This window comes from Ailuropoda melanoleuca, chromosome X (genome assembly GCF_002007445.2).
Source record: "Ailuropoda melanoleuca isolate Jingjing chromosome X, ASM200744v2, whole genome shotgun sequence".
NCBI classification, from domain to species: domain Eukaryota; kingdom Metazoa; phylum Chordata; class Mammalia; order Carnivora; family Ursidae; genus Ailuropoda; species Ailuropoda melanoleuca.
The window spans coordinates 32,466,861-32,479,035 of record NC_048238.1 but is presented as its reverse complement, the minus strand read 5'-3'; the positions used below and the strand labels follow the sequence as shown (position 1 = coordinate 32,479,035).

At 38.3% G+C, this 12,175-nt stretch overlaps 1 protein-coding gene across 1 annotated transcript in view; it reads right to left on the bottom strand.

Moving 5' to 3' along the window:
- Window positions 1–12,175, bottom strand: part of SYTL5 (synaptotagmin like 5) — a 305,352-nt gene that overhangs the window by 190,921 nt on the left and 102,256 nt on the right. The window lies entirely within an intron of this gene.

The window sequence follows — 12,175 nt, the reverse complement described above, 5'->3', positions numbered from 1 at the left end:
ACCACTGTGCCACCCAGGCGCCCCAAAATCATTCTTTCTTAAGGTTGTACTCAGGATTGCTCCAGGTTCAATCATAAGGGCAAAATGTGTACTCTGAATTCCCTCTTTGTTTTTTCTTCTCTTTGTTCTTCAGGTACTATTTCTTCCCTAGTGCCCAACAACCTTCCTTCCCCACGGTGATCATTTTTTATTTTGCCTCTTTCTTATTCTACCCCCTAATCACAATCAGAATGGACCTATTCTGCCCAGGCCTTGCAAGGTCTGACAAGTTAAGATTATTAAGGCTGAAATGTTAATGGCATAAGTGACTTTTTTCAGATTGATCAATGAGGAACGCTTTGCGCAGCAAGTAACAGCAATATCTGCAATGACAAAATCAACAGCAACAATAAAAAAAACTACAGTGACATGAACTACTTAAGGTAGAGCAGCATCAAGTTGGTTTGGTGGCTTACCCACGTCACCAAACACCTAGGCTCTTTCTATTGTTATGTTTGACCATACTTAACATATGGAATTTAGCTGGTGTCTTCATAACTGCAAGACAGCTTTCCCAGTTCCAAGCATCACAATTAAAAGACAACATTCAAATGTGGGATGTGATAGAAATGAAACTGAAGCAGACTTTCTCCTCGTGTACCTTGTTTCTTTTATCAGAAGATACAGACTTTTCATGAGCCCCAGAAAAATTTCCCTTATATTTCATTGACAAGGGAGAATAGGAAAGTGAGTCTCGGGCTTTTTCAGCCTGTATAGTGGAGGGGGGCCAGAGAAGAAAGGAATTGGCAATGGTTTCTATGAAGCAAACTAAACAGATGATATGTTTGAGACTAAACAGAGATCTGAAGGGTTTACACATGAAAAAGGAGCAGTAACAACTAAGTTGAGGCCGTGGTGGTTTGCAAATCTCTCCTTCCTATCCAACTGTGGATTTTGGGTTGATAGAGGCTGTCTTACTTATGTTATTTCTGCTTCAGAAATTTAATAAATATTCATGGAACAAATGAAGACAAAACATGAAAATCTCCTTGAATGAATTCCACAAGAATTCACTTCAGGCTTCACAACTCCAACATACCCAGCTCTCACGGGACATTTTAATCTGAAAAAAAAAGTATCAAGATTCTTGTATGAATTTGAGAAGGGGATAGATATTTTATAAAGTATTGCCAGACTGAGAAGCGATTAACCTGGAGAATCAACATTTAGTCAAAATGATGTATTACAGCCACTCTGGAAAACAGTGTGGAGGTCCCTTAAAAAGTTAAAAATTGAGCTACCCTATGACCCAGCCATCGCACTACTGGGTGTTTACCCCAAAGATACAGATGTAGTGAAGAGAAGGGCCATATGCACCCGAATGTTCATAGCAGCATTGTCCACAATAGCTAAATCGTGGAAGGAGCCGAGATGCCCTTCAACAGATGACTGGATTAAGAAGCTGTGGTCCATATATACAATGGAATATTACTCAGCTATCAGAAAGAACGAATTCTCAACATTTGCTGCAACATGGACGGCACTGGAGGAGATAATGCTAAGTGAAATAAGTCAAGCAGAGAAAGACAATTATCATATGATTTCTCTCATCTATGGAACATAAGAACTAGGATGATCGGTAGGGGAAGAAAGGGATAAAGAAAAGGGGGGTAATCAGAAGGGGGAATGAAACATGAGAGACTATGGACTATGAGAAACAAACTGAAGACTTCAGAGGGGAGGGGGTGGGGGAATGGGATAGACTGGTGATGGGTAGTAAGGAGGGCATGTATTGCATGGTGCACTGGGTGTTATACGCAACTAATGAAGCATCAAACTTTGCATTGGAATACGGGGATGTACTGTATGGTGACTAACATAATATAATAAAAAAAATCATTAAAAAAATGATGTATTAAACTAATGCAGAGAATTGATTTCATTGATGCTTTTGGACTCTAAAATTCTGAAGAATAATATTTGTAGTAAACAAAAGCAGCTCATGTTATACTTCTTGTTCTTGTTTATTTTAAGATTTATTTATTTATTTGAGAGAGAGAGAAAATGTGAGTGGGGGGAGGGGCATAGAGAGAGGGAGAGGATCTCAAGCAGACTCCCCACTGAGCGTGGAGCCCAATGCAGGGCTCGATCTCATGACCCTGAGATCATGACCTGAGCTGAAACCAAGAGTCAGACACTCAACCTACTAAGCCACCCAGGTGCCCCTTGTTAACCTTTACTACTCTGTTATATGATTTTCCCTATCATTACTGTCCCTTACACTGCTTGATAATAGGATAAAATTGGGAGAAATTACTCAGGATTTAAATGAAGTAAGTTCAAGAAAATTAGAAAACTGAAGCCTCTTGGAGTAAGGCTTGTCCACTTAAGAAACGTTCCCTCAGTTGAAAAAAAATGAAACTATGGAGAAGGAAATTTGGAACTGTGTGCATCTGGACTTGAACTGACTGGGTCATTTGGTACCTTGACCTAGTTTGGAAATCTTATCAAGTATCAGAAAAATAAATGGAAGATGGAGTGGAAACAGAGAAGAAAATTAGAGTTTTCAAATTAAAGTGTTATCTTATTTAATCACAACATTCTATGATGGCAGCTATTACTATCCTCATTTATAGTAAGGAAACTGAATAAAGAACACATAAGTCACTTGACTAAGGTTACCAAATGGAAAAATCATAATTTACACCAAAGTCTGCCTGCTAAATCTATGCACCTTTTACTTCTACTCAACAGTGAAAGTATAACCATCACACATACCCAAAATAGGTGTATTCTTCAGAAGGGCTCTATAAAACAAAAAAGATATAAAGTCCAGTTAAAATGATAGCAGTTCTCTGAAGGGAATAAGAAATGTCCTATCATGCACAGAGCAATCACAAATAAAACTAACTGAGCAGAGAATACAAAGACAAAAAGTCCAAAATCTTTGGGAGGCAGCAAAAGCTAGTGTCATAAGAGGGAAAATTATAGCAGGACAGGCCTACCTCAAGAAACTAATAAAATCTCAAACAACCTAACCTTACACTTAGAGGAGCCAGAAAAAGAAGAACAAATAGAACTCAAAACCAGTAGAAGGAAGGAAATAATAAAGATTAGAGCAGAAATAAAGGAAATAGAGGCTTTAAAAAAAGCCCAATAGAACAGATAAATGAAACCAGGAACTGGCTCTTTGAAAAGATCAGCAAAATTGATAAACCTTTAGCCAGACTCACCAAGGGAAAAGAGAGGACTCAAATAAACAGAATCAGAAATGAAAGAGGAGAAATAAGAACTAACAGCACAGAAATACAAAGGATTGTAAGAGAACATTACAAAAAATTATATGCTAACGAACTGGACAATCTAGGAGAAATGGTAAATTCCTAGAAACATATAACCTACCAAAACGGAAACAGGAAGAAATAAAAAATTTGAATGGACTGAATACCAGCCAGGAGATTGAATCAGTAATCAAAAAACTCCCCACAAAAAAAGTCCAGGACCAGATGGCTTCACAGGTGAACTCTACCAAATTTTATTTATTTTTTAAATTTTATTTATTTATTTGAGAGAGAGAGAGAGAGCACGAGCGGGGTGAGTGGCAGAGAGAGAAGTAGACTCTCTGTCAAGCAGGGAGCCCGATGCAGGACTCCATCCTGGAACTCTGGGATCATGACCTGAGCCAAAGGCAGACACCCAACTGAGGCACCCAGGCGCCCCAAAGGTCAAATTTCAATCAAAATAACCCCCAGACTCTTTTTTCTAGAAAAATATTTTTCAACAGGGACATCTTTTCTTAAATAGGCCAGATCTGTGACAGACTTTTTATTTTCTAAATTTTAAATCCAGTAAAGTTCACACACAGTGTTATGCTAGTTTCAGGTGTATGATATAGTGATCCAGCAATTCTGACTGGCTTACCTTCAAATACGTTGAATACGTAGGGTGGGGACAAAGGAGATTTGGTTATGGCTTAGCCCAGGGCAACAACGCATGACTGAACATCAGACAACTCCAAAATTCCTCAGCTATGCATGGAGCATTTCTCTCAGGCTTCCATCTACCTACTCTCATTCTACTTACAAGGAGCATTTACAGTGAACTGTGAATTCTGGTCAGAAACATGAGAAAAGCAGGGAACAACCATGGATGAAAACCGTCCAGATCAGTGTTTTCCCAACTGGGCTGTGAGGGAGCTCAAGGGGCCAAGGAGGAAGAAGACTTAAGGGGGTGGGTCTGGCCCCCTTCCCTGCTTCAGGGGCACCGCTGTGAATTGATTTTGTCTTTAGGTTTCTGCTTAAGCTTGTAGAACACTGACCTGACTCCTTCAGTTAACAAATGAAGAAACACAGACTGTCTTGTTTAAAGACAACGCTGCAGAAGAAAAGCAGACCCAGCACCAGGAATCTGACTTCGAAGCCAGGAATGCACCTCTTAATTCACCTTCCTTTTCTTTCTCAAACTCGTGCCAATCCACAGAAGCACTCTCAGTGGTCTTTCCTTTAACCAATGTGGCAGGAATTTAAAAAAAAAGATACTGAAAAGAATCTGACTGCAGCCACTTATTCTTCTCTAGGGCAATGATCCAAATCACCACAGAGGTAGATAGCTTGTTCGTTAAGAAAAATACTTTGATGATGGATTTTGACTAACTTTTGTAATGGAGAAATACAGGGGCCCTTGCTCAAAGTTTGAGAGCCAGAAAAGAGAGTCGAATGATTCTGTGAAAGAGAGAAAAAGAGAGATTAACGTGGCTGAGAAGGAGGCCTGCAGGAAGGGAAGTAGGAATGAGAGCAGGGGAGAGGGGGAGGAAGGGTCCTGGACATAAGCAATATGGAGGCCTAAGGAGAAACTCCTTGTGATAGGGAAGAGCTGAGGGATTGAGAACATGGTGGTATGAGAGTCCGCTGTAAATTATTCGTGGTACTGGGCTGGGCTGTCACTATTTCCTTCCCTGTTTTTACCAAGATTTAGAAGTCTGCCACACACAAAAACCTTTAGTTTTTGTTTCTGTTGGTTTTTTTTTTTTAAGAGACATAGGGAGTGAGCACATGGGGGGAAGGGGCAGGGAGAGAGGGGGAGAGAGAGAATCTTAAGCAGGCTCCGCCCTAAGCCAGCTCCATCTCATGACCCTGGGATCATCACCGAGCCAAAATCAAGAATCAGATGCTTAACCGACTGAGCTACACAGGGCCCCAAAAGTCTCCTCTTCATTTAATTTGAGGAAGTGAGGCCCAGCCAAGGAGGAAATGGACAGAACTGACAGAAGACTGGAGCTGAGTGGATATGTAGGGCACCATGTGGTGAAACCTCCCTCTAACTCTTCTCAGCAAAGTAATTTCCTGCTCATAATGCATTCAAGAACGATGAGGGAAGAACGAGACAGAATGTGTGAAAATTACTTCAACTTTGAGGTACTTGTCAGAAGATTTACTTGGCATGTGACTCATTTAGGTAGGAGGCGACAGCACGTACAATTAGCAGGAATCTGAAGTGAGGTGTATTTCCCTTTAAAGAGATATATGATCATAAAGGAAAAATGCCATAAAATTTGCATACGTTTTATTTAAAATGCTGACGTATTATGAACAGCAAGAATGCACTGATGAAAGAGTCCAAGCTTACATTTATGAAAGGCCTATTATAAAAATCACTTGTAGGAAAACTCCCACTCAACCCATTCAGATTTATGAATAATGCAATGGGACTGCTCTGAAGTATCAGAAAATTTATACCGCTAATGGAGTTTAATGGTAGCTTAGGCCTCTCAAAACAGTTAACCTTAACAGCAAGACAATCAAAACCAAAATTACAGCAAGGGAATGACTAAGATAAAATATAAATTAAATGGGGTCTTTTTCCCTATACCTTATTTCAAATAATTGTCTTCCATGGGTAGGAGGCACAACTAAATATAGATTTCAGAAAATTACCTAAAGAAAACATGCTCTAATTCTATCAAGTTCAGTACTTGACATAACTCGATGTCATTCGTACAGTGGCTCTCACAGCGTGGTCCCTGGACCAGCAGCTTGAGCATCACCTGGGAACATATTAGAAAGGCAGATTCTGGGGACACATTCCAGACCTAAGAAATCAACATCTCTCAGAATGAGGCCCGGTAATATGTCCTGTAACAGGCTCTCTTCCCAGTGGTTCTAATATAAGCTAAAGCTTGAGAATCACTGCTCTAGTAACTTCATGTAAAATGGGTCTCAAGGATTCTTATCATTACATATAAAAAGACACAGGGCACACGAGCTAAAGACTTTAATGGAATGGAGCCTTTCAGATTACTCAAGGAGTATCTATTACATCAGGAGAAAAAGCCCATTCGTTTACTTGATAGGTGATAGCTGCATTATTGTACACATAATCAGCTTAATACCATAAGACTGAGTTAGGAACGGGAGAAGATGACCCAGAAGTGGCAATATATTGAAGATAATCACAGACCATTACAAGATCATACTTGCCCATCATTTTTCTGTAGATTATTATCTTTCTCTGGAACATCCCAATCTTCCCATTATCCCACATGTGAATCATGTTGACTCTCAGCTTTGCCCTGGCTGTTTCTATGCACCCTTTACTCTTGTCTCTTTACGATTCCACCCTTCCTTTTCAGATTCAGCTCACCTTCTCTACAGTTGCTCAAATTCTTTCTTTCAACAAATATTTATTGCATATCAAATAAAATAACTGATGAATAAATTAATGCATAATGCCATCTTAAATGCTTCCTACATGCAAAACTTGAGACTCTCTCCTCTGAATATCTAAGAATAATAATAGCTAACATTTATTGAGTGCTTGCCAGGCTCTGGGGTGAGTACTTTATACGTATTATCTCTTTTACTTCTTATGACAACTCCATGAAATAATTATTGTTAATATTTCATTTTAAGGATGTGGAAACTGAGGCTTACCAGATATTAAGTAAAGAAGCTGAGATCTGGACACAGCATGGATCTAGTCCCTTCCCTCTTCACCATGTTTGACTGCAATTTTATAGAGTATAATCCTACCCCATTGTATAATTTTATCATCCATTCTTCAAACACACACACACACACACACACACACACACACTTTTTTCCCGGAAAAGAACAGATTCTTTTAGCACTGTTGTTGGAAATGTGGATCCTCAAACAGGAATAATTGAGGCTCTTGTTAAAGACTAAAGTCCAGCAGAAACATCACACAACAGAAACAGAGCCATGGAGCTTTAGATATTAGAATTATCAGACAGGTTTTTTTTTAGAAGGGGGGGTCAGTTGAGAGGAGGGTTAATAGAGAACGTTTCCATCTTAGACATTATGGATAAAGAAGGAGGGGGAAAAACTTAAGTGATGCTGTTCTACAATTCTCCCCTAACTAGCACTCATGACATGACCTATCGAGTATTCTATTTTAGAAGAGCAGTATTCTCCTACTCTGACATCTATGATGACTTTGAAGAAACCACACAATTTTGGGGCTTATCTGAATTAGCTTTGAGTCTCTGTGTTTTTATTCTTCCCATCGTAGAACTGGCAAATGAGTAGGAGGTCTGATGGCATCTTTTATCATCATCCTATCTACCTAGATCCACACAATGAGCACTTAGATCTTATCTAAATAATTTCAAAAGATAAAAAATCCACAAACTTCATATTTAAGATAAAAAATGATTTCCTTTGTCTTAAAAAAGAAGTTGCCTTGAAATTCTCTCATTATTTTAACCCAGAAAGGACACACATTGCCGACCACATCATCAAAATAAAGTTTATCATTAAAATTATTGCTCATTTCACACTTAGAACATAAGCAAGAACTGCGACGTAACACAACATCCTTGACATTATTTATCATTGTGATAGTTTAATGTTATGACTCTTTGGTCCCATTTGCCCATGTTGCAATCATACGACAGGACAGGGAAGAATTTGTCTTTCTGATATATTTGCTCACCTGACGTGTTTAATCAACCTATCGACTGTAGCCTTATTAGATATGCACAGAGCTTTTATTACACACTCAGTTCCACTTAAAACTCCTTCTGCCATTGTTCTTTTTCTTCCCTAAATAACCATTTATCTTGACCTCCTATATAAATGCTGTTGTGGAGCCCTGTTCTAACCATTAACTCTAAGGAAAACTGGTATCTACTGAAAAGCCCTGGAGTTTTTCAAAAAGTGAAAGTTAGAGCTAGACTAACTTGGATCCATTCTCCAAATCGATCAAGTACAATGCCTTCTGCACAGAACTGAATTCAAATTTAGAACCTAGATAGAGGTGCCCAGCTTTTTACATCAGATGTAGGTTTGGGAGCCATAGACCTGTACTATTTTGCCATTTTTTTTAAATTGAGGTATAATTGACTTACAACATTATGTTAGTTTCAGGTGTACAACATAAAGATTCGATATTTGTATATTTTGTGAAATGCTCATTACAATAGGTCTAGTTAACATCAGATACAGATCTTAAAATGACTATGTTTACGATGTTAAAAAACAGAAAAGACTGAAATTTTCAGGAGAGAACTGGAAACTGTGAGTTCTATAGCACATTTGAAAAAGAGAATTTCTAGAACAGAAAAAAAAAATGGCAATAGCCAAAATGAAGAATTCAACAGATGAGTGTTACCAGACAGATAAAATGGGAGTGAATTAGTATTCTGGAAGACAGAACAGAAGAAACTAGTCTGGGGGGAAAAAAAAGACAAAAAAAAAACCCCAGAAAGACAAAAGGATGAAAAATACAAAAGAGATGGTACGAGACATAGAGGATACAGTGAGACAATCTTAGCTGATTGTACTATATAAAGTTGGAATGTATAAAACTGATTTCAAGGATTAGCTAGCTAACCACAAAATTGGCCAAACATCTACTCTACCAGATAACATTCCACAAATTTATGTGATATGTGATGTTGTAAAACCTGAAATTCTTTGTCTAACTACATTAAAATTTGCATTTCATACACTGAAGGCAGAGAGACAAATCTTAGGTAGCTTGCTAATTGACTCTCTCCTATATAGTGTCATAGGAATAAGCCTTACTTACAGACTAAGAATTGTTTCCTATTTCACAATGATGAGATGTGTTGCTATTTTAAGTGGTATGAATCAGCTTTAGAAGTAATAAACTAGAAATAATCAGTAAACTTAAAACTAGATCACATTATATATCATCTTTAATTGGTCTCTAATTGCTTTATCTATGTTAGTACTACCATAATAAGTGAGATTTTCATTCTTTGGTGGAAGAAGTTATGTCTTATACTACCTTTGCATACCTTTTGACACCAAAGAGAACTGGAAATACACTAAGGACCCACAAGTATTCAGTGACAGATAAAATATGTACATTAATAGAATACTTTATAGTTCACGTTTCTAGAATAGTCAAATATAGATGGAGCCATGTTTAAAGGACACAGGAGCTAGCACTAGACAAATAAGAGACAACCTGAGCAAAATAAATAAGGAAAACAAAAGAGTCTAACCCATTGAATAAAATAAGACACCATTAGTTTATACTGAGTGCATAAAATGCAAATAAGGGATAAGGAGGGAAAGCTTTTCTTTACTATAAAATGAAAACTTATAATGTAGAGGGAATGTTAGGAGATCAATATTAAGCAATTTAACATAGTGATAATTTAGGCAAGAATCATAAGTAAATGGGATGCAAGTCTGTTGGAGAACAGAATTAAAACAGCCAAAAGCAGCCGCTTAACTGACGGAGTCACCCAGACTCCCCCAACCATCCACATTCTTAGGCATTCACTGTACATACCACCATGTTGCATCCTTACAAGTAAAATCATATCGGCATCTATTAACTTTGTAAATTAACAGTCTTTCAATTAGCCAAAAAGTCATGCTCAATGCTGCATTTCCACACTGCCACTACACACCACTTAGTTTTCAAAGCCATTGCAGACACACACAGGGTGAGATTATTAAGCTATCCTCTAGTGTGGGGTAGTGAGAGCAAGCCATGACCAATTAGATGCCTTGCCAGCTTATTTTTTAAAAATAAGTTAAAATATTATATAAGTGCTATATTCTATATCAGTGGCTGGAAAATTATTTCCAAAAAGAACCAGAGAGTAAATATTTTGGGCGTTGTGGGCTATATGATTTCTGTCACAACCACTTAACTTTGCTGTTGTACAAAAGTAGTTACAGACAACATATAAACAAATGAGCAGGGCTATATCACAAACTTTATTTACAAAATCAGGCAGCAGGTCGGATTTGGCCCACAGGCTACAGATTTTTTTTAAACAAATGGAAGGGAATTATTAATCAGGATTACATGTGGCCGCTAGCTAAATAAAACTCTCTGAATGGTGGCTTTCATACACAAAAAGACTAGGAATGGTTAATTCATCGTATCGGGAGGCTCCATATTCTTTTCAAGCACCCACACTCCTTTGATTTCCCTGCCTTACCACACATGATGTGTATGGCTTTCAACCTCATGGTCACAAGGTGGCTGCTGCTCTTCCACTCATCATGTCTTCCCATTTTCCAGGTAGGAAGACAGGAAAAATAATAAAGAACAAGGAAAAGGTTTTTCTCATGGTCATTTGCATTTTTATTTTTTGATGATATTCTCTCCCAAGGACTTTTTAAAATTAAGCCTTTTATTTTAATCCCAGTTAGTTAACATAGAGTGTTATACTAGTTTCAGGTGCACAATATAGTGATTCAACAATTCTATACATTACTCAGTGCTCATCAAGGTAAGCGTATTCTTTTTTTTTTTTTTTAAAGATTTTATTTATTTAAAGGACAGAGATAGAGACAGCCAGCGAGAGAGGGAACACAAGCAGGGGGAGTGGGAGAGGAAGAAGCAGGCTCACAGCAGGGGAGCCTGATGTGGGGCTCGATCCCATAACGCCGGGATCACGCCCTGAGCTGAAGGCAGACGCTTAACCGCTGTGCCACCCAGGCGCCCCAAGGTAAGCGTATTCTTAATCCCTGTCACCTATTTCCCCCATCCTCCTACCCACCTCTGCTCTGGTAACTCTCTATTTGTTCTCTATAGTTAAAAGTTTGTTTTTGGGAGGTTGTCTCTTTTTTTCCTTCTTTGTTCATTTTTTTGTTTCTTAAATTCCACATATAAGTGAAGAAATCATATGGCATCTTACTATTTCCCTTAGCATTATAGTCTCTGGATCCACCCGTGTTGTTGCAAATGGCAAGATTTAATTCTATTTGATAGCTGAGTAATATTCCATTGTATATATACCACATCTTTATGCATTCATCTCTCCATGGACACCTGAGCTGCTTCCATAATTTGGCTATTGTAAATAATGCTAAATAATAAGGGTGCAGATATCCTTTTGAATTAGTGTTTTCATATTCTTTGGGAAAATACCCAGTAGTTCAATTACTGGGTCATACGGTAGTTCTATTTTTAACTTTTTGAGGAACCTCCACACTGTTTTCCAGAGTGGCTGCCCCAGCTTGCATTCCCACCGACAGTGCATGAGGTTTCCTTATTCTCCACATCCTCACCAACACTTGTTGCTTCTTGTGTTTTTGAGTTTAGCCATTCTGACAGGTGTGAAGTGATATCCCACTGTAGTTTTGATTTGCATTTCCCTGATGATGAGTGATGTTAAATCTGTTGACCATGTGTCTGTTTTTCATGTGTAGGTCTTCTTTGGAGAAATGTCTGTTCATGTCTTTTGCCCATTTTTAAATTGGGTTGTTCAAGTGTGGAGCTAAGTTCCCTATATATTTTGGACACTAACGCTTATCAGATATGTCATTTGCAAATACCGTCTCCCAATCAGTAACCTTTTAGTTTGGTAGACTGTTCCATAGGCTGTATTTCGCCCCTGTTCTGTGTCAAGGATCTGTCCCACATTATTGTATTCCTACATCCATCCTTGGTGATGTAGACCTTACATTAACAGCTCTCCTGCCATTGACTATGAATCCTGTATTCCAGAGACCTCACTGAATGCATTCAACAATGATTTATACCCTAAGCCCACATACTGCATTTTATTAACATCAATAAGTATAAAAGATATAGGAAGTCTTTTAAAGATTTTCATTTTATTTTAAAGCTGCAAAGTGGGAGCGCCTGGGTGGCACAGCAGTTAAGCATCTGCCTTCAACTCAGGGCGTGATCCCGGCGTTACAGGATCAAGCCCCACATCAGGCTCCTCTGCTATGAGCCT